At 44.2% G+C, this 20,537-nt stretch overlaps 1 protein-coding gene across 3 annotated transcripts in view; it reads right to left on the bottom strand.

Moving 5' to 3' along the window:
- bean1 (brain expressed, associated with NEDD4, 1) overlaps positions 1-17,076 on the bottom strand; it is an 83,749-nt gene extending 66,673 nt beyond the window's left edge. Inside the window, exons 1-2 of one of the 3 annotated variants that reach the window (XM_037534318.1) lie at positions 16,959-17,076; positions 4,942-5,033 (exon numbers count right to left, since the gene is read on the bottom strand). The gene's annotated coding sequence lies outside the window, so the exon portion shown is untranslated. Of the gene's footprint in view, positions 1-4,941; positions 5,034-7,198; positions 7,555-16,958 lie in introns of those variants that run through there. The other 2 variants (XM_037534317.1, XM_037534319.1) reach the window with 2 other exon arrangements.
- Between the last annotated feature and the right edge of the window lie 3,461 nt (positions 17,077-20,537).

Here is a 20,537-nt window from a genome sequence, read left to right as displayed (position 1 = left end):
TAGAAATAAAGCTTGATTGATTAATACGAAAATCTGACATATGGCCATGTCATAAAAGGTTAGGCACATATTTCAAAATACATGCGCATATATGTAGTGCATGTACATGTAAGTATCAAATCGCTGCCGTGGGAACGAAACCTTTTTTTTTGCCGTTTTTCAGTTTTTGAGATAGTTTAAAAGCGTCTGTCGTTCTTTACATTGTGTATAAATTTCATGATGAATGGACCCAAAGAAACGGCCCAAAATGACTCAGAAAAAAACCTGGTTCCATTGACTCCCATTAAAAGTGAAGTATGTTTTTTCCTTCTCGTGTAAAGTTTCTATTTTGGAGGTTCTGTTCCGGCGACGGCGAAGTACTGGACACCTCGCCGAGCGTCCGTCAGGTCTAAGATCAGCAGACTGTGGCCTCCAAACCTCCAGTGTAAACTGCAGACCCAGACACTCATCAGCTATAACAGTTAAACTACTGTTGGGGTTTATTTTATTCAGTTTCAGTCCTCAGTCGTTTTAATTCTCTTCCTTTCGTTCCTTTTTCTGCCTGTCAGGTTTTGTTCATGTTTTACGGCTCTACTCTTACAGTTATGTAACGTGTCTGTTGTTTCCACGGGGTCTGATTTCACTGCCTGGCTCACTGTAATAAAAACTCCACGAGATAAAGAGTCTCAGGAGCAACAGGCACATCCACGCCAGCCTCGGGAGCACGTTAGCACTCACGGTGATGAGATATTGAACCAGAAGAAGCCATTATACACACACTAACACCGCACACAGCGCTGGGCGAAAGGCAGAGACCCCAAGGCTTCGCAGTAAAGCTTCAGAGAAAATGGGAAGATCTCTCCCCTCTGCCGACTGTTTACACTCTTAAAGGGGAACGCCACCGATTTCGTAAAATTACTTAGTCATTCAGTGGTTTAGACTACAGCACTAGGAACCAGACGTCTGGGTGTTTAGCGGAACATTCCGTCGAGTCATTTCATAAATGGCTATGAACGCATGGCTGGAGACCCGAGACACTGTTTCGTGATAGTTTTATTATGAAGTTTTGGCCTAAAATGTATTTTTAGTATAAAGTTTTACTCCAGGAATAGGCCAGTGTTTCTCACTGGGATCAATGCTTCCGTTTACAGTTCATTTTCACTTTTCTCTGACCCATTTTGGAAGATGACGGAGTGCGCGGAGCGACTCTGAAGACGTCCGTTTCCAAAATGTTGTAGATCTGAATGAATTTGAACCAGAAAATGCAAATGAGTGGCAGCAGATGAAAGAAGAGAGACAGAGTGAGAGAGAGAGAGAGTGAGAGAGAGTGAGAAAGAGAGACAGAGAGCGAGAGAGAGAGAGAGTGAGAGAGAGTGAGAAAGAGAGACAGAGAGCGAGAGAGAGAGAGAGTGAGAGAGTAAGAAAGCGAGAGAGAGAGAGAGAGAGAGAGAGAGAGAGAGAGAGACAGAGAGAGAGAGAGAGAGAGAGAGACAGACAGACAGAGAGAGAGACAGAAAGAAGAAGGCACTATTTCTGTGATGTATAAATTCAGACTGAGGTGTTTATTCTCACTCTACTCAACAATCTGATGGAAAATCTTCGTTTACAAGCTCACTGCAGTGATCAGATGCAAAATGACACAAGTGTAGAGAACCACTTAGTGTAGACGTTACCATGACAACCAGCATCCCGTGAGTCCAGTCAGAGTGAGATGAGCAGCAGTGAGCAGTGATTGTGTTTTTAACTGCTTTAAAATGACGTCAGACTCAGGAAAACGTCCTTCACACGTCCTTATTAAAGAAGGCCGAGAGGAAGACGTCGTGCTCTGAGACGCATAAGCTGGACGTCCGTCCCACCGCCGTCTTTTAAAGATCAGAGCATGAACTTCGTCTCCTCTGCAGACCAGTTTCTGCTCCGCCGTGTTGAACGGTATAAACTCTCACTGTGACGCGACGCTCATGCAGAACGGACTGAAACTTTCCGATAGGGAATGTAATCGGATACAGACGTTTACACGGATATTATTCTTCTATTTAACGGATTATTTACAGGATTATCCACCTCAGATTCGTCTATTCTGACTGAGGTGTTTACACGGACACATTCTATTCTAATTGAGCTATTAGTGGGATTATTAATGGATTATTAGGCTGCATGTAAACGTGGTTAGTGATAGGAGGAGAAAAAGAAGCAGAGCATTGGGATTAAGATCAGCCATAACAAGAACAAAGCTAAATTTTGTTCTTTTGTCCTCTGTTCTGTTGGTAAAATTCTCACCGTGACTCAAAATAGGTGCTTAAATTTTCTCAAAGCTGCTCATGGTGGCTCCGACCCCTGCAAACGCCTATAAAACCCACCGGATGATCTCAGCCTGGATTTAAGGCCTTGCTCTCGTTATAACACCCAAATCTAATTAGCAACTTCCTAATTATATATATATATATATATATATATATATATATATATATATATACACACACACATCTAAATTTTCTGATCAGCTAAAACACACAAACCAATCAGATTCTATAATTTACTAACCTACGGCCCCCCAGCCAAACATTCACCCACCACTGCCACGTCTTTAAAGGGTAATTCCACTGATTCTCCATGATTAACTGGTTAAGATGTAAACAGAGTCGTTCTGAGCGGTTTGGTGTGAAACGCTCTGTTCTAGATAATCTTCCCGAGTCAGAGCCGTTCACAGTGGTGGTGATGGGAACCAGACGTCCCTCTAAAAGCTCCTCACAGTGGTGGTGATGGGAACCAGACGTCCCTCTAAAAGCTCCTACAGAAAGTTCCTACATGAACTGGCTCTGAATTCACTGCCTGATGACTGAGACGCTGTTTTATGAGAGTTTAGAGAACTTCAACTCCATTCATGGTGGAGGGAGACATGCAGAGCGCTGTGCGGCAAAATAGTCCCCAAAGAAAACTCATTATTCCAGATTTTCCACTGTTTTCCATCATCAACATTCCATATAAGCTCAGAAGACTCGTGTAGGTTCTCTGGTGGTTCTGGATGGTAAATAAATTGTCTATATCTGTGTTGTCGTCATGGCGACGCCTGGTTCCCATCACCACCCCTGTAAATCTGGTAAATTCTGTTATAAGATTAAGAACAGCATCAGTCAGGTGGTCTAAATGTTCCGAGTGAATGTTTATTTATTTATCTACGTACCAGGCAGGTTTTGTTCCTCTGTGCAACGAGATGAACGAACAGCATCTCTGCTTAATCAACTCCGTGCAGAGACCGTCCATCCAAATCACATCTCAGAGACACGTTGCCATGGTTTCTGTCATGACCCCAACCTAGCTGCCTATAGTTTGGCTTGTTTATTTCTCTGAATAATCAAGCTTTTAAATTCCCCCCAAAGGGGAATTTCAGTGATCCGGTTCAACTGCAGCAATAAAACAGATGTTCATACGCTCACAGAGTCAGCGCACAGAGAGGAGGTGCAGCGGCTAACGGACTGGTGCAGAACCAACAAGCTGTCTCTGAATGTGGACAAAACTAAGGAGATGAGGTGACCACCCCCCACTGAACATCACTGGCTCTGCAGTGGACATCGTCAGGAGCACCAAGTTCCTCAGTGTCCACATCACAGAGAACCTCACCTGATCCCTCAACATCAACTCCATAGCCAAGAGAGCCCAGCAGCACCTCTACTTCCTGCGGAGACTGTAGAAGGCTCATCTCCCCCCTCCCATCCTCACCATGTTCTACAGGGGGACAGTGGAGAGCATCCTGAGCAGCTGCATCATCGCTTGGTTTGGGAATTGCACTGCATCAGACTGCAAGACACTACAGGATATAGTGAGGACAGCTGAGAAGATCATCAGGGTCTCTCTCCCCTCCATCATGGACATCTACACCACATGCTGTATCCGGAAAGCCACCAGCATTGTGGACGACACCGTCCATCCCTCACACGGACTTTACTCACTGCTGCCGTCTGGCAGAAGGTACCGGAGCATCCGTTCCACCACTGCCAGACTCTGCAGCAGCTTTATTCCTCAAGCAGTCAGGTTCTTAAATTCACAAGGACTGAACTAACTAATTGGCTTTCACAGCACTGATGCTGCTCGTTTTACTTTTGATTACATTTAAATGTGAAAATGTAAATGAGCTTTGTAACCGTAACATTATCTGGATTCTAAACGACTGGAAAGGACAGTTTTAACAGAAGGAATTGCGATATTCCCCAAATGTCAGGCTGCCTTTGTCTGCATTTCTAGTCCATAAAAACATGTTGATGAGTAAATTAAATTACTTATTAATTGTGAATGATTTCATGAAATGAAATAGGAAATAAATTTGTCTTTGATCAGGAAAATGATGTTCCTGTGTCTTTTTACAGGTATGCATAACTTACGTACCTCATTCGAATATTATTTTCATTTTCCATCTTTTCCATTTTTCAAAAAAAATGGGAAAATATTTTTAGAGAAACATTAGATTTTATGGTGCTTTCTATATTTCTGCCACATGGCAACAATTTACAAACTACCTCACTTCATTTTTTAAAAAATCTAATATTTCCATTATTTAAGCTAATTTAAATATTTAAACAAACTGCATTTACTGTTTTTTAGATATTGGTGTTAATTTAGCAACAAAGCCACAAAACTGAAGGAACAGATGCTTAAAGCTCTAGCCTGGAAATAAAGCCAAAGGCCACGCCCACTTTCTGCCAATGCTGTGACGTCAGCACTCAAACCTTCCGGGTGTTCCGGGCTGCTCTTCGTACCGAGGATGAGGGTGATGATCATGAAGATGAACGTGTCGAGATCATCAGCACAGAGCTGCTCCGAGATCCACTAAACCCTTAACACTGTGTTTATTACTGAGCTGAAGAGCAACAGTCAGACAATCCACACTGTCCCAGACGGTCAGCCGGGGCTGCGGATGGACAGATGGACCTCAGCAGCAGGACAGTGAATAAGACCAGCTCTGCTCACCTGAACACTTTCATCAACATCAACCACTCCTCCTGCAGTCAGTCTGACCTCAGACACCCCAACTGAGACAACACACAGAGACACGTCCTCACCTGAGAGAGAGAGAGAGGGGGGGGGGGGGGGGGGGGACAGACAGACAGACACAGCAGAGAGAGAGAGAGAGAGAGAGAGGGAGAGAGAGAAAGAGAGAGAGAGGGAGAGAGAGAGAGAGAGAGAGTGAGTGAGAGAGTTAGGTAAGCCTGAGTTTACCTCATTTTCTCTCCCCGTTAATTCAGTTTTAGATTGATAGGTGAAAGTGGACAGGTGAGAGTGGACAGGTGAGAGTGGACAGGTGAGAGCGGAGAATTGAGAGTGGACTGTTGAAATTGAGGGAGGAGATAAACAAGTGAGAGTGGACAGGTGGAAGTGGGCTGGTGAGAGAGGACAGGTGAGAGAGGACAGGTGAGAGTGGACAGGTGAGAATGGAAAGGTGAGATTGCATGAGGAAATAGATGGGTGGGTGTGGACAGGTGGACAAGTATGAAGAGATGGACAGGTGAGAGGGGACATGTGGGAGTGGACAGACTAGTGTGTATGAGGAAACACAGGTGAGAGTGCAAGAGGAAATGGACAGGTGGGAGTAGATGAGGTGACACAGTGGTGAGAGCAGACAGGGAGAAGTAGACAGGTGGGCATGCATGAGGAGGTGGACAGGTGAGAGAGGACAGGTAAGCATGCATGATGAGATGGACAGATTAAAGTAGACAGGTGTAAGTGGACAAGTGAAATGGAATAGGTGAGAGTGGACAGGTGAGGAAGGACCAATGGGAATGGGCAGGTGAGAAAGAACAGGTATAAGTGGACAGGAACAAAGGGACAGATTAAATTAGACAGGTGTAAGTGGACAGGAACAAAGGGACAGATTAAATTAGACAGGTGTAAGTGGACAGGAACAAAGGGACAGATTAAATTAGACAGGTGTAAGTGGACAGGCGAGATACAATAGGTAACAGTGGACAGATGAGGTAAAGCAACAGTTCTTTTAGAAATGGTTCTATTTAGAACCATAAGTTCTAGAACCTTGTTGAAAATGGTTCTACATAGTACAAAAAGGGTTCTGCTATTGCTACTAGCTTCCCGAAGAACCGTTTCACGATACAAAGAACCGTTTATGCATAAAATTGTTCAATATGGAGTTCATGGTTCCCTTTACTAAAGAACCCTTGAAGAACCGTCCTGTCTCCAAAAATGCACCCCTATTCGAACATCTAATAAAATGCAACCTAATTTTTGGACTATATTGAATATTTTTCTGCTAATCAATACAAAGTTAGATGAAACTAACTGGCCACTTTATTAGAAACACCCACCTTGTGCTTCCACTCACTGGCCACTTTATTAGAAACACCTACCTTGTGCTTCCACTGACTGGCCACTTTATTAGAAACACCTACCTTGTGCTTCCACTGACTGGCCACTTTATTAGAAACACCTACCTTGTGCTTCCGCTCACTGGCCACTTTATTAGAAACACCTACCTTGTGCTTCCACTAACTGGCCACTTTATTAGAAACACCTACCTTGTGCTTCCACTAACTGGCCACTTTATTGGAAACACCTACCTTGTGATTCCACTCACTGGCCACTTTATTGGAAACACCCACATTGTGCTTCCACGCTCTGGCCACTTTATTAGAAACACCTACCTTGTACTTCCACTCACTGGCCACTTTATTAGAAACACCTACCTTGTGCTTCCACTAACTGGCCACTTTATTAGAAACACCCACATTGTGCTTCCACTCTCTGGCCACTTTATTAGAAACACCTACCTTGTGCTTCCACTAACTGGCCACTTTATTGGAAACACCTACCTTGTGCTTCCACTCACTGGCCACTTTATTGGAAACACTACCTTGTGATTCCACTCACTGGCCACTTTATTAGAAACACCCACATTGTGCTTCCACTAACTGGCCACTTTATTGGAAACACTACCTTGTGCTTCCACTCACTGGCCACTTTATTGGAAACACCTACCTTGTGCTTCCACTACCTGTTGGCTACACAGTTCAGCAATCAGACTCTGAACTTTATGATAAATTATTTAATGAATTAATGAATATTAATTAACATCAATAAATGTCGTGTGAGCTGAAATAATGCTGGGAGCATCAGACGAGACAGCATTACAGAAATATAAACAACTCTCTGCCTCGCGCTCGTGCACCCGTTTAGATGCCGCCCAGCCCGAATGCACGTGCACTTGCCCACTTACCCCTCTGCGCGTATGAAGATGCCCTCGTGCCACCGATTGGACCTCGCGCTGCCCGCTGTCACTCCATGCCATCCTCCGCCTCACTCACTCACTGCAGCACGAGCCTCCAGCACGAGCAGCAATCTCTCTCTCTCTCTCTCTCTCTCTCTCTCTCTCTCTCTCTCAGCGTTTCACGGCCAGGCCGCGTGCACCGCGCGCGAGGACAATGGAAGCTCCGCGAGACGCTCAGCGCTGCATCGCGCTTTGATCGCTTTCAGCGCCTAAAATATCCCCACCGCGCGCGCTTAACCTACATTTCCGTCAGATTCCCCGCAGACAGAACGACGGACAGCGGCGCGTGGACGACCCTGCCTGTCTTTTCCACACCCATATTTCACCAGGCCACGCCCACACGCGCGCAGCGATTGGCTAGTAAAGCCCCGCCTCCTGCGCGTGCATTGGCCAGTTGGTTCAAACTTGCAAGCAACAGATGTAAAAACGAATAGCACAGAATAAAAAACACACAAAAGACAGAAACGCGAGAAAATATCAGAAACACAGGGTTTAGTACCGAGGATAACAGACAAACACGAAGAAGGCCTTTATACTCACTGGCCACTTTATTAGAAACACCTACCTTGTCCTTCCACTCACTGGCCACTTTATTGGAAACACCCACGTTGTGCTTCCACTCACTGGCCACTTTATTAGAAACCCCTACCTTGTGCTTCCACTCACTGGCCACTTTATTAGAAACCCCTAGCTTATCCTTCCACTCACTGGCCACTTTATTAGAAACCCCTACCTTGTGCTTCCACTCACTGGCCACTTTATTGGAAACCCCTACCTTGTGCTTCCACTCACTGGCCACTTTATTGGAAACCCCTACCTTGTGCTTCCACTCACTGGCCACTTTATTGGAAACCCCTACCTTGTGCTTCCACTCACTGGCCACTTTATTGGAAACACCTAGCTTGTCCTTCCACTAACTGGCCACTTTATTGGAAACACTACCTTGTCCTTCCACTAACTGGCCACTTTATTAGGAACACCTAAAAACAAATTGTCTGTTGCTGTATCGTTCATCAGCCCCCTCTTTCTCATTCATCACTGGTCAGTTTCTGTCCATGGGACCAAAGCTGACCAGACATTACTTGGGTGGTGATACACCAGCAATACGGAGCTATAAGGGAGGGGTTTCTGATAAAGTGGCCGGGAGTGGCATGGTGTCCTGTATTATTAATTAGGGAGGGATGAGAGGCTACAGTAATAATGACTGTTTGCTCTGTGCAGTGTGTGTTGCCTCCATCACCAGTGAGGTTTTCTGAACGGTCACTGCTCAGTCTGTACGGGAGGCCTGTGGCTTTCATTGCCAAATCATTCAGCCCATCCATCAGAATGAACTGCAGAGCCAGGAGAACTTTATAAATATTTCAGATGGTGAAACTGATGGCTTCTGCAGAAAGCCTCCTGGCATGTGTGAGGATTCCTGCCAATCATCAGACCGTGCTCCACAACCTGAAATCAATCCTGAGCTTATTTAGCTTGTTATCTTATATATGTTTCTTATATATATATTAAACCTTCCACACTGTTTTGACATAAAAGAGTCTGATAAATGAAGTTGTGAGCATTTTCAAAATGCTGTCCTCTGTTGCATCACTCACTACAGAGTTCCAAACTGCTTCTGGAAGCAACATCAGCACAAGAACTGTGCTTTGGAAACTTGATGAAATGGATTTCCATGGCTGAGCAGCTGCACACATGCCTGAGATCACTATGCGCAATGCCAAGTGTCGGCTGGAGGACTGTAAAGCCGCCACTGGACTCTGGAGCAGTGGAAACGTGTTCTCTGGAGTGATGAATCAGCTTCTCTATCTTCTCTATCTCTGTCTTCTCTATCAGATGATGAATTTGGGTTTGGTGGATGTCAAGAGAACGTTACCTACCAGAACTCACAGCGCCAACAGTAAAGATAATGGGCTGGACTGTTTTTCACACTCCTTAGTTCCACAAAGACATTTTACAGACATCATGTCCTTCCAGCTTTGTGTCAGCAGTTTGGGGAAGAGCCTTTCCTGTTCTAGCATGACTGAGATCCTGAGCACAATGCTGCTCCACAAAGACATGGAGTGACCAGGTTGGTGTGGAGGAACTCCAGTGGCCTACACAGAGCCCTGACCTCCACCCCACTGACCACCTTTGGGATGAACTAGAACGGAGACTGTGAGCCAGACCCTCTTGTCCAACAGCAGTGCCTGACCTCACTGAATGACTGACTGAATTACCACAAACACTCTACAGAATCTTGTGTGAAGCTTCTCAGAGGAGTGGAAGAAGCTGTTACACCTGCAAAAAGGACCAACATATTAATGCCCATGGACTTGGAATGGGACGTCAAACAAACTCAAATAGGCGCGTTGGTCCGGTGTCTACAAACTTCTGGCCACATAGTGTAAGTAATTAACGTTACCTTTGATTTAGCGTGATGCTAACTGGTGTGGTTTAGACCGAATTTCTACTCTTAGCCACATTAGCCTCGTAGCTTCAGTATAAAAATAAAGAAGCAAACTTTGGAAACCAAACACGTTTTGGCTGATCGACGACATTTGGGCTCATATGTTCATTTGATCAGTGCTGGACGAAGAACACAAACCCTGTACCTGAGTTAAAGTCGAGACCCCCAAGGTAAAATATTCCTCCAGTAAAAGTAGAAGTTCCTCCCTTTAGACCTCCACTTGAGTAAAAGTACTAAAGTATTTCCCTTCAAATGTACTTAAGTATAAAGTAAAAGTACTAAAAGAGGAATTCTGGCTCTGATGTCCTGTTATCATTTTTATAACCAGACTGGCTTCATGAACTCATTTCAGGTGAAAGTCCTCCAGCGTCTCTCTTGGTAAACCAGTCTTTTAATAGAACGTCATTAATTAGTGACGCTGACGTCTATTAAAATGATCAGAAGCACAAAACACTGAAGGTAAACAGTTTCCATCAGGGAGAACCGAGTGGCTCTGAAATCACTTTTTACACACAAGCAAAGTTTCAGTTTCAGATTTATTTACAACTTAGTTCCAAGTTTAAGTTGAATAAAAACTGGCTTTAAACTCAGGATCACAGATGAGCTCCTTTACTATGTTGATCTGTAGGCGTCTGTTCATAAACATAAACCAGCCCAAACTCATTTACTATAAAATGAAATGGTGTTTGTAGAAATTCAGAAAAAAGCCGCGTCAGTCTCGACTGCATATGTGGACATATTTCTATATTGAGCTCTATTTACACAAAGTTAGGTTAGTTCATCATTTATGTTGAACAGACTCTCCCAAAGTTTTACGCTGCTGCGCTGACGTTGAACCGCGTGCTGCACTGGGTCGGTATGACCAACAGGTCAAAACCAGCTCTAAACAAAGTGACCGCTGGGCCCTGATTGGTGCTCTGGCTTTGCGCTTCTTTCGTTTTGACATGTTACGTTTTTATACACACAGAAACCAAAAGGAACGACGGATTTCTCAAAATGTAGGAGGAAAAAGTCGGATATTAGACTCTGAAATGTAGTGGAGTGAAAGGAGAAAGACGCCCAGAACGGAGAAACTTCAGTACAGATACACCAAAAATACTAAAGTACAGAAACCAATTACATTTACTCAGTTACTCAGTTACTGTCCAGTACTGCATTTGATGTTGCTGATATTTTTAATGGGGCAGTGCTGCATGTTTTCTTGGCCTGATATTTGTGGCTAATTTAGGTGTTACACCTCAGGGATTCCAGCTGTGTGATTTCTGAGTATCTGCACCTGGGAAGTCTCTGAGGACCGGAGCTGCACTAGCTCAGCAGTTTACAGCGCATGTGAGAGTTTCAGTCACTTTTCTAACTCACACGAGACTAAAAATCCAACAGCGCAGCAGCTTCAGACGTGTCATTAATGTATGACGGCTGTCTCCGTTGGTGTGAGCTTCACTGCGCTATTCATTAATCTCCGCGCCTCATTACCGAATACTGAGCTGGCAACTTTGCGTGTTCAGGTGAGATGTTGCCAGTAGCTTTTACTTTTCCCTTCCTTCTCTGGTTACCATACACACATTACACATACATTCGACTGCCGCTTTATTAGAGTTTCCCTGAGTGCGTTTACACTCATAATCATAATCAGATTTCAGCATTATCTGATTATTCTAACGGCCATGTAAACAGAACACTCTGATTTCTTAGACCTGAGTGAGGTCCAGAAATCTGATTTAGAAATCTGGTAAAGAGCCTGGATTTTATCTCAGTAATCAGATTTCTCAGTGCTGTGAGCTCTCACTCGGATTTCTTTCGGATTTCTCAGTCTGAGCATGAGTGACATGCAGTAAACACTTTTGGAGCGACACTTAAAACAAATGAAGGATTTAAATATTGTTCATCTTCCACGTCACGTCTTCTTCTTTGAGTTTATTGGCTGGTTGTAAAGCAGAAATCTGATTACTGTCTGACTCCTGTAGACCTGGAGTTTCACCGTCAGTAGCAGTAACGCTAACCAATCAGCTCTCAGTAGCAGTAACGCTAACCAATCAGCTCTCAGTAGCAGTAACACTAACCAATCAGCTCTCAGTAGCAGTAACGCTAACCAATCAGCTCTCAGTAGCAGTAACGCTAACCAATCAGCACTCAGTAGCAGTAACGCTAACCAATCAGCTCTCAGTAGCAGTAACACTAACCAATCAGCACTCAGTAGCAGTAACGCTAACCAATCAGCTCTCAGTAGCAGTAACGCTAACCAATCAGCACTCAGTAACAGTAACACTAACCAATCAGCATTCAGTAGCAGTAACACTAACCAATCAGCTCTCAGTAACAGTAACTCTAACCAATCAGCTCTCAGTGGCAGTAACTCTAACCAATCAGCTCTCAGTAGCAGTAACGCTAACCAATCAGCTCTCAGTAGCAGTAACTCTAACCAATCAGCTCTCAGTAACAGTAACACTAACCAATCAGCACTCAGTAACAGTAACACTAACCAATCAGCTCTCAGTAGCAGTAACACTGACCAATCAGCTCTCAGTAGCAGTAACACTGACCAATCAGCTCTCAGTAACAGTAACTCTAACCAATCAGCTCTCAGTAGCAGTAACACTGACCAATCAGCTCTCAGTAACAGTAACTCTAACCAATCAGCTCTCAGTAGCAGTAACACTAACCAATCAGCACTCAGTAACAGTAACACTAACCAATCAGCTCTCAGTAGCAGTAACACTGACCAATCAGCTCTCAGTAGCAGTAACACTGACCAATCAGCTCTCAGTAACAGTAACTCTAACCAATCAGCTCTCAGTAGCAGTAACACTGACCAATCAGCTCTCAGTAACAGTAACACTAACCAATCAGCTCTCAGTAGCAGTAACTCTAACCAATCAGCTCTCAGTAGCAGTAACACTGACCAATCAGCTCTCAGTAGCAGTAACACTGACCAATCAGCTCTCAGTAGCAGTAACACTAACCAATCAGCTCTCAGTAGCAGTAACACTAACCAATCAGCTCTCAGTAGCAGTAACACTGACCAATCAGCTCTCAGTAGCAGTAACACTGACCAATCAGCTCTCAGTAGCAGTAACGCTGACCAATCAGCTCTCAGTAGCAGTAACACTAACCAATCAGCTCTCAGTAGCAGTAACGCTAACCAATCAGCTCTCAGTATCAGTAACGCTAACCAATCAGCACTCAGTAGCAGTAACTCTAACCAATCAGCTCTCAGTAGCAGTAACACTAACCAATCAGCTCTCAGTAACAGTAACTCTAACCAATCAGCTCTCAGTGGCAGTAACTCTAACAAATCAGCTCTCAGTAGCAGTAACACTAATCAATCAGCTCTCAGTAGCAGTAACGCTAACCAATCAGCTCTCAGTAGCAGTAACTCTAACCAATCAGCTCTCAGTAGCAGTAACGCTAACCAATCAGCTATCAGTAGCAGTAACGCTAACCAATCAGCTCTCAGTAGCAGTAACTCTAACCAATCAGCTCTCAGTAACAGTAACACTAACCAATCAGCTCTCAGTAGCAGTAACACTGACCAATCAGCTCTCAGTAGCAGTAACACTGACCAATCAGCTCTCAGTAACAGTAACTCTAACCAATCAGCTCTCAGTAGCAGTAACACTGACCAATCAGCTCTCAGTAACAGTAACACTAACCAATCAGCTCTCAGTAGCAGTAACACTGACCAATCAGCTCTCAGTAGCAGTAACACTAACCAATCAGCTCTCAGTAGCAGTAACACTAACCAATCAGCTCTCAGTAGCAGTAACACTAACCAACCAGCTCTCAGTAGCAGTAACTCTAACCAATCAGCTCTCAGTAGCAGTAACTCTAATCAATCAGCTCTCAGTAGCAGTAACACTGACCAATCAGCTCTCAGTAGCAGTAACTCTAACCAATCAGCTCTCAGTAGCAGTAACACTAACCAATCAGCTCTCAGTAGCAGTAACACTAACCAATCAGCTCTCAGTAGCAGTAACACTAACCAATCAGCTCTCAGTAACAGTAACACTAACCAATCAGCTCTCAGTAGCAGTAACTCTAATCAATCAGCTCTCAGTAGCAGTAACACTGACCAATCAGCTCTCAGTAGCAGTAACACTAACCAATCAGCTCTCAGTAGCAGTAACACTAACCAATCAGCTCTCAGTAGCAGTAACACTGACCAATCAGCTCTCAGTAGCAGTAACACTGACCAATCAGCTCTCAGTAGCAGTAACACTAACCAATCAGCTCTCAGTAGCAGTAACTCTAATCAATCAGCTCTCAGTAGCAGTAACACTGACCAATCAGCTCTCAGTAGCAGTAACTCTAACCAATCAGCTCTCAGTAGCAGTAACTCTAACCAATCAGCTCTCAGTAGCAGTAACGCTAACCAATCAGCTCTCAGTAGCAGTAACACTAACCAATCAGCTCTCAGTAGCAGTAACTCTAACCAATCAGCTCTCAGTAGCAGTAACACTGACCAATCAGCTCTCAGTAGCAGTAACACTAACCAATCAGCTCTCAGTAGCAGTAACACTAACCAATCAGCTCTCAGTAGCAGTAACACTAACCAATCAGCTCTCAGTAGCAGTAACTCTAACCAATCAGCTCTCAGTAGCAGTAACACTAACCAATCAGCTCTCAGTAGCAGTAACTCTAACCAATCAGCTCTCAGTAGCAGTAACGCTAGCCAATCAGCTCTCAGTAGCAGTAACACTAACCAATCAGCTCTCAGTAGCAGTAACGCTAACCAATCAGCTCTCAGTAGCAGTAACGCTAACCAATCAGCTCTCAGTAGCAGTAACGCTAACCAATCAGCTCTCAGTAGCAGTAACGCTAACCAATCAGCTCTCAGTAGCAGTAACTCTAACCAATCAGCTCTCAGTAGCAGTAACACTAACCAATCAGCTCTCAGTAGCAGTAACTCTAACCAATCAGCTCTCAGTAGCAGTAACACTGACCAATCAGCTCTCAGTAGCAGTAACACTAACCAATCCGCTCTCAGTAGCAGTAACGCTAACCAATCAGCTCTCAGTAGCAGTAACACTGACCAATCAGCTCTCAGTAGCAGTAACACTGACCAATCAGCTCTCAGTAGCAGTAACACTAACCAATCAGCTCTCAGTAGCAGTAACGCTAACCAATCAGCTCTCAGTAGCAGTAACACTAACCAATCAGCTCTCAGTAGCAGTAACGCTAACCAGTCAGCTGTCAGTAGCAGTAACACTAACCAATCAGCTCTCAGTAGCAGTAACGCTAACCAATCAGCTCTCAGTAGCAGTAACACTAACCAATCAGCTCTCAGTAGCAGTAACGCTAACCAATCAGCTCTCAGTAGCAGTAACACTAACCAATCAGCTCTCAGTAGCAGTAACACTAACCAGTCAGCTGTCAGTAGCAGTAACACTAACCAATCAGCTCTCAGTAGCAGTAACACTAACCAATCAGCTCTCAGTAGCAGTAACGCTAACCAATCAGCACTCAGTAGCAGTAACACTAACCAATCAGCTCTCAGTAGCAGTAACGCTAACCAATCAGCTCTCAGTAGCAGTAACACTGACCAATCAGCTCTCAGTAGCAGTAACGCTAACCAATCAGCTCTCAGTAGCAGTAACACTAACCAATCAGCTCTCAGTAGCAGTAACACTAACCAGTCAGCTGTCAGTAGCAGTAACACTAACCAATCAGCTCTCAGTAGCAGTAACACTAACCAATCAGCTCTCAGTAGCAGTAACGCTAACCAATCAGCACTCAGTAGCAGTAACACTAACCAATCAGCTCTCAGTAGCAGTAACACTAACCAGTCAGCTGTCAGTAGCAGTAACACTAACCAATCAGCTCTCAGTAGCAGTAACACTAACCAATCAGCTCTCAGTAGCAGTAACACTAACCAATCAGCTCTCAGTAACAGTAACACTAACCAATCAGCTCTCAGTAGCAGTAACACTAATCAATCAGCTCTCAGTAGCAGTAACACTAACCAGTCAGCTGTCAGTAGCAGTAACACTAACCAATCAGCTCTCAGTAGCAGTAACACTAACCAATCAGCTCTCAGTAGCAGTAACACTAACCAATCAGCTCTCAGTAGCAGTAACACTAACTAATCAGCTCTCAGTAGCAGTAACACTAGCCAATCAGCTCTCAGTAGCAGTAACACTAACCAATCAGCTCTCAGTAGCAGTAACACTAGCCAATCAGCTCTCAGTAGCAGTAACACTAACCAATCAGCTCTCAGTAGCAGTAACACTAGCCAATCAGCTCTCAGTAGCAGTAACACTAACCAATCAGCTCTCAGTAGCAGTAACACTAACCAATCAGCTCTCAGTAGCAGTAACTCTAGCCAATCGGCTCTCAGTAGCAGTAACACTAGCCAATCAGCTCTCAGTAGCAGTAACACTAACCAATCAGCTCTCAGTAGCAGTAACTCTAACCAATCAGCTCTCAGTAGCAGTAACTCTAACCAATCAGCTCTCAGTAGCAGTAACACTAACCAATCAGCTCTCAGTAGCAGTAACTCTAGCCAATCAGCTCTCAGTAGCAGTAACACTAACCAATCCGCTCTCAGTAGCAGTAACGCTAACCAATCAGCTCTCAGTAGCAGTAACACTGACCAATCAGCTCTCAGTAGCAGTAACACTAACCAATCAGCTCTCAGTAGCAGTAACGCTAACCAATCAGCTCTCAGTAGCAGTAACGCTAACCAGTCAGCTGTCAGTAGCAGTAACACTAACCAATCAGCTCTCAGTAGCAGTAACACTAACCAATCAGCTCTCAGTAGCAGTAACACTAACCAATCAGCTCTCAGTAGCAGTAACACTAACCAATCAGCTCTCAGTAGCAGTAACTCTAACCAATCAGCTCTCAGTAGCAGTAACTCTAACCAATCAGCACTCAGTAGCAGTAACGCTAACCAATCAGCTCTCAGTATCAGTAACACTAACCAATCAGCTCTCAGTAGCAGTAACACTAACCAATCAGCTCTCAGTAGCAGTAACGCTAACCAATCAGCTCTCAGTAGCAGTAACACTAACCAATCAGCTCTCAGTAGCAGTAACACTAACCAATCAGCTCTCAGTATCAGTAACACTAACCAATCAGCTCTCAGTAGCAGTAACACTAACCAATCAGCTCTCAGTAGCAGTAACGCTAACCAATCAGCTCTCAGTAGCAGTAACACTAACCAATCAGCTCTCAGTAGCAGTAACTCTAACCAATCAGCTCTCAGAAGGCGTCAGCTGTACTAGAACAGCTGTAAAGTTATGGATCAGTCTAAGGAGCTTCTACCTGATTAAATAACCTTCATATGGTTCATATTGAGCTTCTCCTCTCGAACCTGCTGAGCTTCATCCAGTCAGAGTGGGAGGAGTGTCAGCTGCGGCGGCGGCCGCGCTCCTCTCTTTACTCCGCGGCCTGCTCTTCAGGAAGCCGTCGCTGTAATGCGGGCTGTGGGGGAAGCCGTGGTGAGGGCTGTGTGAGTGGACATGTGGCTCGGTCTGCCCCAGAGCAGCAGGACCGAACATCTGCTGACACACACAGACATGTGGACATACACGTGTGTGTGTGTGTGTGCGCGTGTTTTTCTACACTTGCGGTACAAATTTGCCCCGACAGTAAATCCAGAGAAAACCAGTTCAGCCCTAGAGCACCTACAACACACTCTGACTTTAGACTTAGACTGCCTCACACTTCTGCTCGGTTCCTGAGGTTAGACTTAGGCTAAGTTACAATCTGCCTTAGAACATGTTTATATAGACATTTGGATAAATAACAAATGTGGGACATTATTATTATTATTATCATCATCATCACATATAAATGCTTGCATATCGCTGCTAACAAAACTTAGTATCTCCAAAATCGTAACTTTACAGGAGAAGGAAAAAACCTACTTTGCTTTTAATGTAAATCAATGGAACCAGAATTTTTTCCAAGTCATTTTGGGTCATTTCTATTAGTCCATTCATCATGAAATTAACACACAATATAAGGGGCGACAGGTACTTTCAAATTATGCCAAAAACTGAAAAACGTCAAAAATGGAGATACAAGGTTTTGTTCCTACAGCAGCGATATATAATGCCCCCTTAAATCAGAGAACGGTTCTATATAAAACCACGAACATTCAAAGAACCCTTTGCAGTATTAAATGTTTTTTTTTTGCATCATGAAATGGTTCTAGATGGTTGTAGATGGTTCTATATAGATGCTTTTGAAAGGGGTTCTATAGAGTACCCAAAATTGTTCTTCAATTGTTCAATAGAAGAACCCTTTTAGGTGGAACCATGTATAGCATGTTCATGCACATTTTCCATCCATCTGAAGGACCCTTTATGATGCAAATGACCCTTTAATCCTGCGAAAGGTTCTTTGAGTGTCCATGGTCCTATATAGAACCATTGTCTTTACTAAAGAACCCTTGAAGAACCATCTTTTTTGATAGTGTATGTTAGACATGTTAGTAGATATAGATACATATATAACATATGCGCCTTATTATTATTAAATGTAGGCACTTATACGTACACTATATTTCCAAAAGTTTTCACTCCCCCATCCAGATCACTGAATTCAGGTGTTCCAGTCACTTCCATGGCCACAGGTGTATAAAGCCGAGCCCCTAGGCCTGCAGACTGCTTCTACAGACATTAGTGAAAGAATGGGTCGCTCTCAGGAGCTCAGTGAATTCCAGCGTGGTGCCGTGATCGGACGCCACCTGTGCAGCAAGTCCAGTCGTGAAATTTCCTCACTACTAAATATTCCACAGTCCACTGTCAGTGGGATTATAACAAAGTGGAAGCGATTGGGAACGACAGCAGCTCAGCCACGAAGTGGTCGGCCACGTAAAATGACAGAGCGGTCAGCGGATGCTGAGGGGCATAGTGCGCAGAGGTCACCGACTTTCTGCAGAGTCAATCACTACAGACCTCCAAACTTCATGTGGCCTTCAGATCAGCTCAAGAACAGCGTAGAGAGCTTCAAGGAATGGGTTTCCATGGCCGAGCAGCTGCATCCAAGCCTTACATCACCAAGCGCAGTGCAAAGCGTGGAATGCAGTGGTGTAAAGCGGCACCACTGATTTAGAGCGGAGACTGTGAGCCAGGCCTTCTCGTCCAACATCAGTGTCTGACCTCACAAATGCGCTTCTGGAAGAACGGTCAGAAATTCCCATAAACACTCCTAACCCTTGTGGAAAGCCTTCCCAGAAGAGCTGAAGCTGTTATAGCTGCAAAGGGTGGGCCGACATCCTATTAAACCCTATGGATTAAGAATGGGACGTCACTCAAATTCATATGCGTGTGAAGCCAGACGTCCGAATACTTTTGGAAATATAGTGTATATACATACAGCATGTGTCCTAAGTACTTCTATATAATGCAAATGACGTTATTTGTGTTGTGCAGCTGAAACCTGGTGTAGTCTGGCGTGACTGTGTGAGGACCCCTCAGTGGGAGGCTGTGTTATTGATGTGGTAAAGGACTCTGAGGTGAGTGGAGGTGAATAAATCTCCCTGGACTGATACGCAGTTGTTGTCTTCCTTTAAGGGAGAAGGACGGAACTCTCTGGACTGACTTAATGTTCTCAAACCACCTTTGTTCATAACCTTCCTCATCCTCTTTATTAGCCCCACCATGCTGGAGTATGGTTAAAGCCTGGAGCTCATCTTGACCTTCATGAATGGTCAGTTTCTGACCACAGAGCTGCTCTTGACTGGCTATTTTTTGGGTGGTCACTGGTCAACATCACTGTTAGTCTGGTAAGAACGGTTTCTGATAAAGTGAGTGGAAGCGCAAAGTCGGTGTTTCTTATAAAGTGGCCAGTTAGTGGAAGTACAGGGTAGGTGTTTCCAATAAAGTGGCCAGTGAGTGGAAATGGGAGGATCACTCACTTGGATAGTGGCCATTCGCTGGCATGTATGAAGGAAGCATGCTCTGTGTATGTGGGCAGATGGTGGGCAGCCCCCAGAGACGGAGCGTGCACAGATCTGGAAGTGATTCAGGGTGTGTGAGTATAATAATTCACACTAAATGGGGTTTTATGCTCTTGTAATTTCTCATGCACTGTGGAGGATTTGCAGTGTTTTAGTGAGCAGCATTACACGCAGTACAATCAGCTTCTTACGACCCCCAAATGGCCAGAAACTGTAGATGAAAGTAACTAACAAGCTTAACTTAGACGTTTCAAAACTATAGGAAGAACGAAGTCTCTAAACTTTATACGTCTTTCAGCAACCTTACTGGTTAGGTTTGCCTACGTGTGACAAAACGTTGACAAATGGCACCCTCTTCTGGCTGCTTTGTGTACTGCAAAGGACAATGTACACTGTCTCTCTGTATAAAGTAATCTCTTAATTTATTTAAGTTATTTATTTATTATTTTTAATCACATACTCTAATTATTTAACATTCTAAATGATGTGATATCTGTCTTTAAGGTATGGCTGTATAACGTTTGCCTGAATATACTTTAAAAATGAATTCACTTCCAGTGACTTTCTGTGAAAACAGATATTGAAAGTGGTTCCAGTCCTAAAATCTAATCTGTGTTCAGTGTCTTCCTCATCACAGCAGTTGAGTTCTATATTACTGCACCAATCACAAAAAGTGGTCATATGTTCAAGTGGTCTTTATGGTCATTACACAAAAAGTTTTATACATAGGAACAAAACATAGCTCTTCATGCCCCGAACAAAAACAGCAGGAACAACAGGTGGATGTATGAAGAGGGTCTAGATCAGTTCAGGTGGGTGTTGGAGAGGGTCTAGATCAGTTCAGGTGGGTATTGGAGAGGGTCTAGATTAGTCCAGGTGGGTATGGGAGAGGGTCTAGATTAGTCCAGGTGGGTATGGGAGAGGGTCTAGATTAG

Source organism: Pygocentrus nattereri, chromosome 25 (assembly GCF_015220715.1).
Source record: "Pygocentrus nattereri isolate fPygNat1 chromosome 25, fPygNat1.pri, whole genome shotgun sequence".
NCBI lineage: Eukaryota > Metazoa > Chordata > Actinopteri > Characiformes > Serrasalmidae > Pygocentrus > Pygocentrus nattereri.
This window is presented reverse-complemented; position numbering and strand designations above follow the sequence as displayed.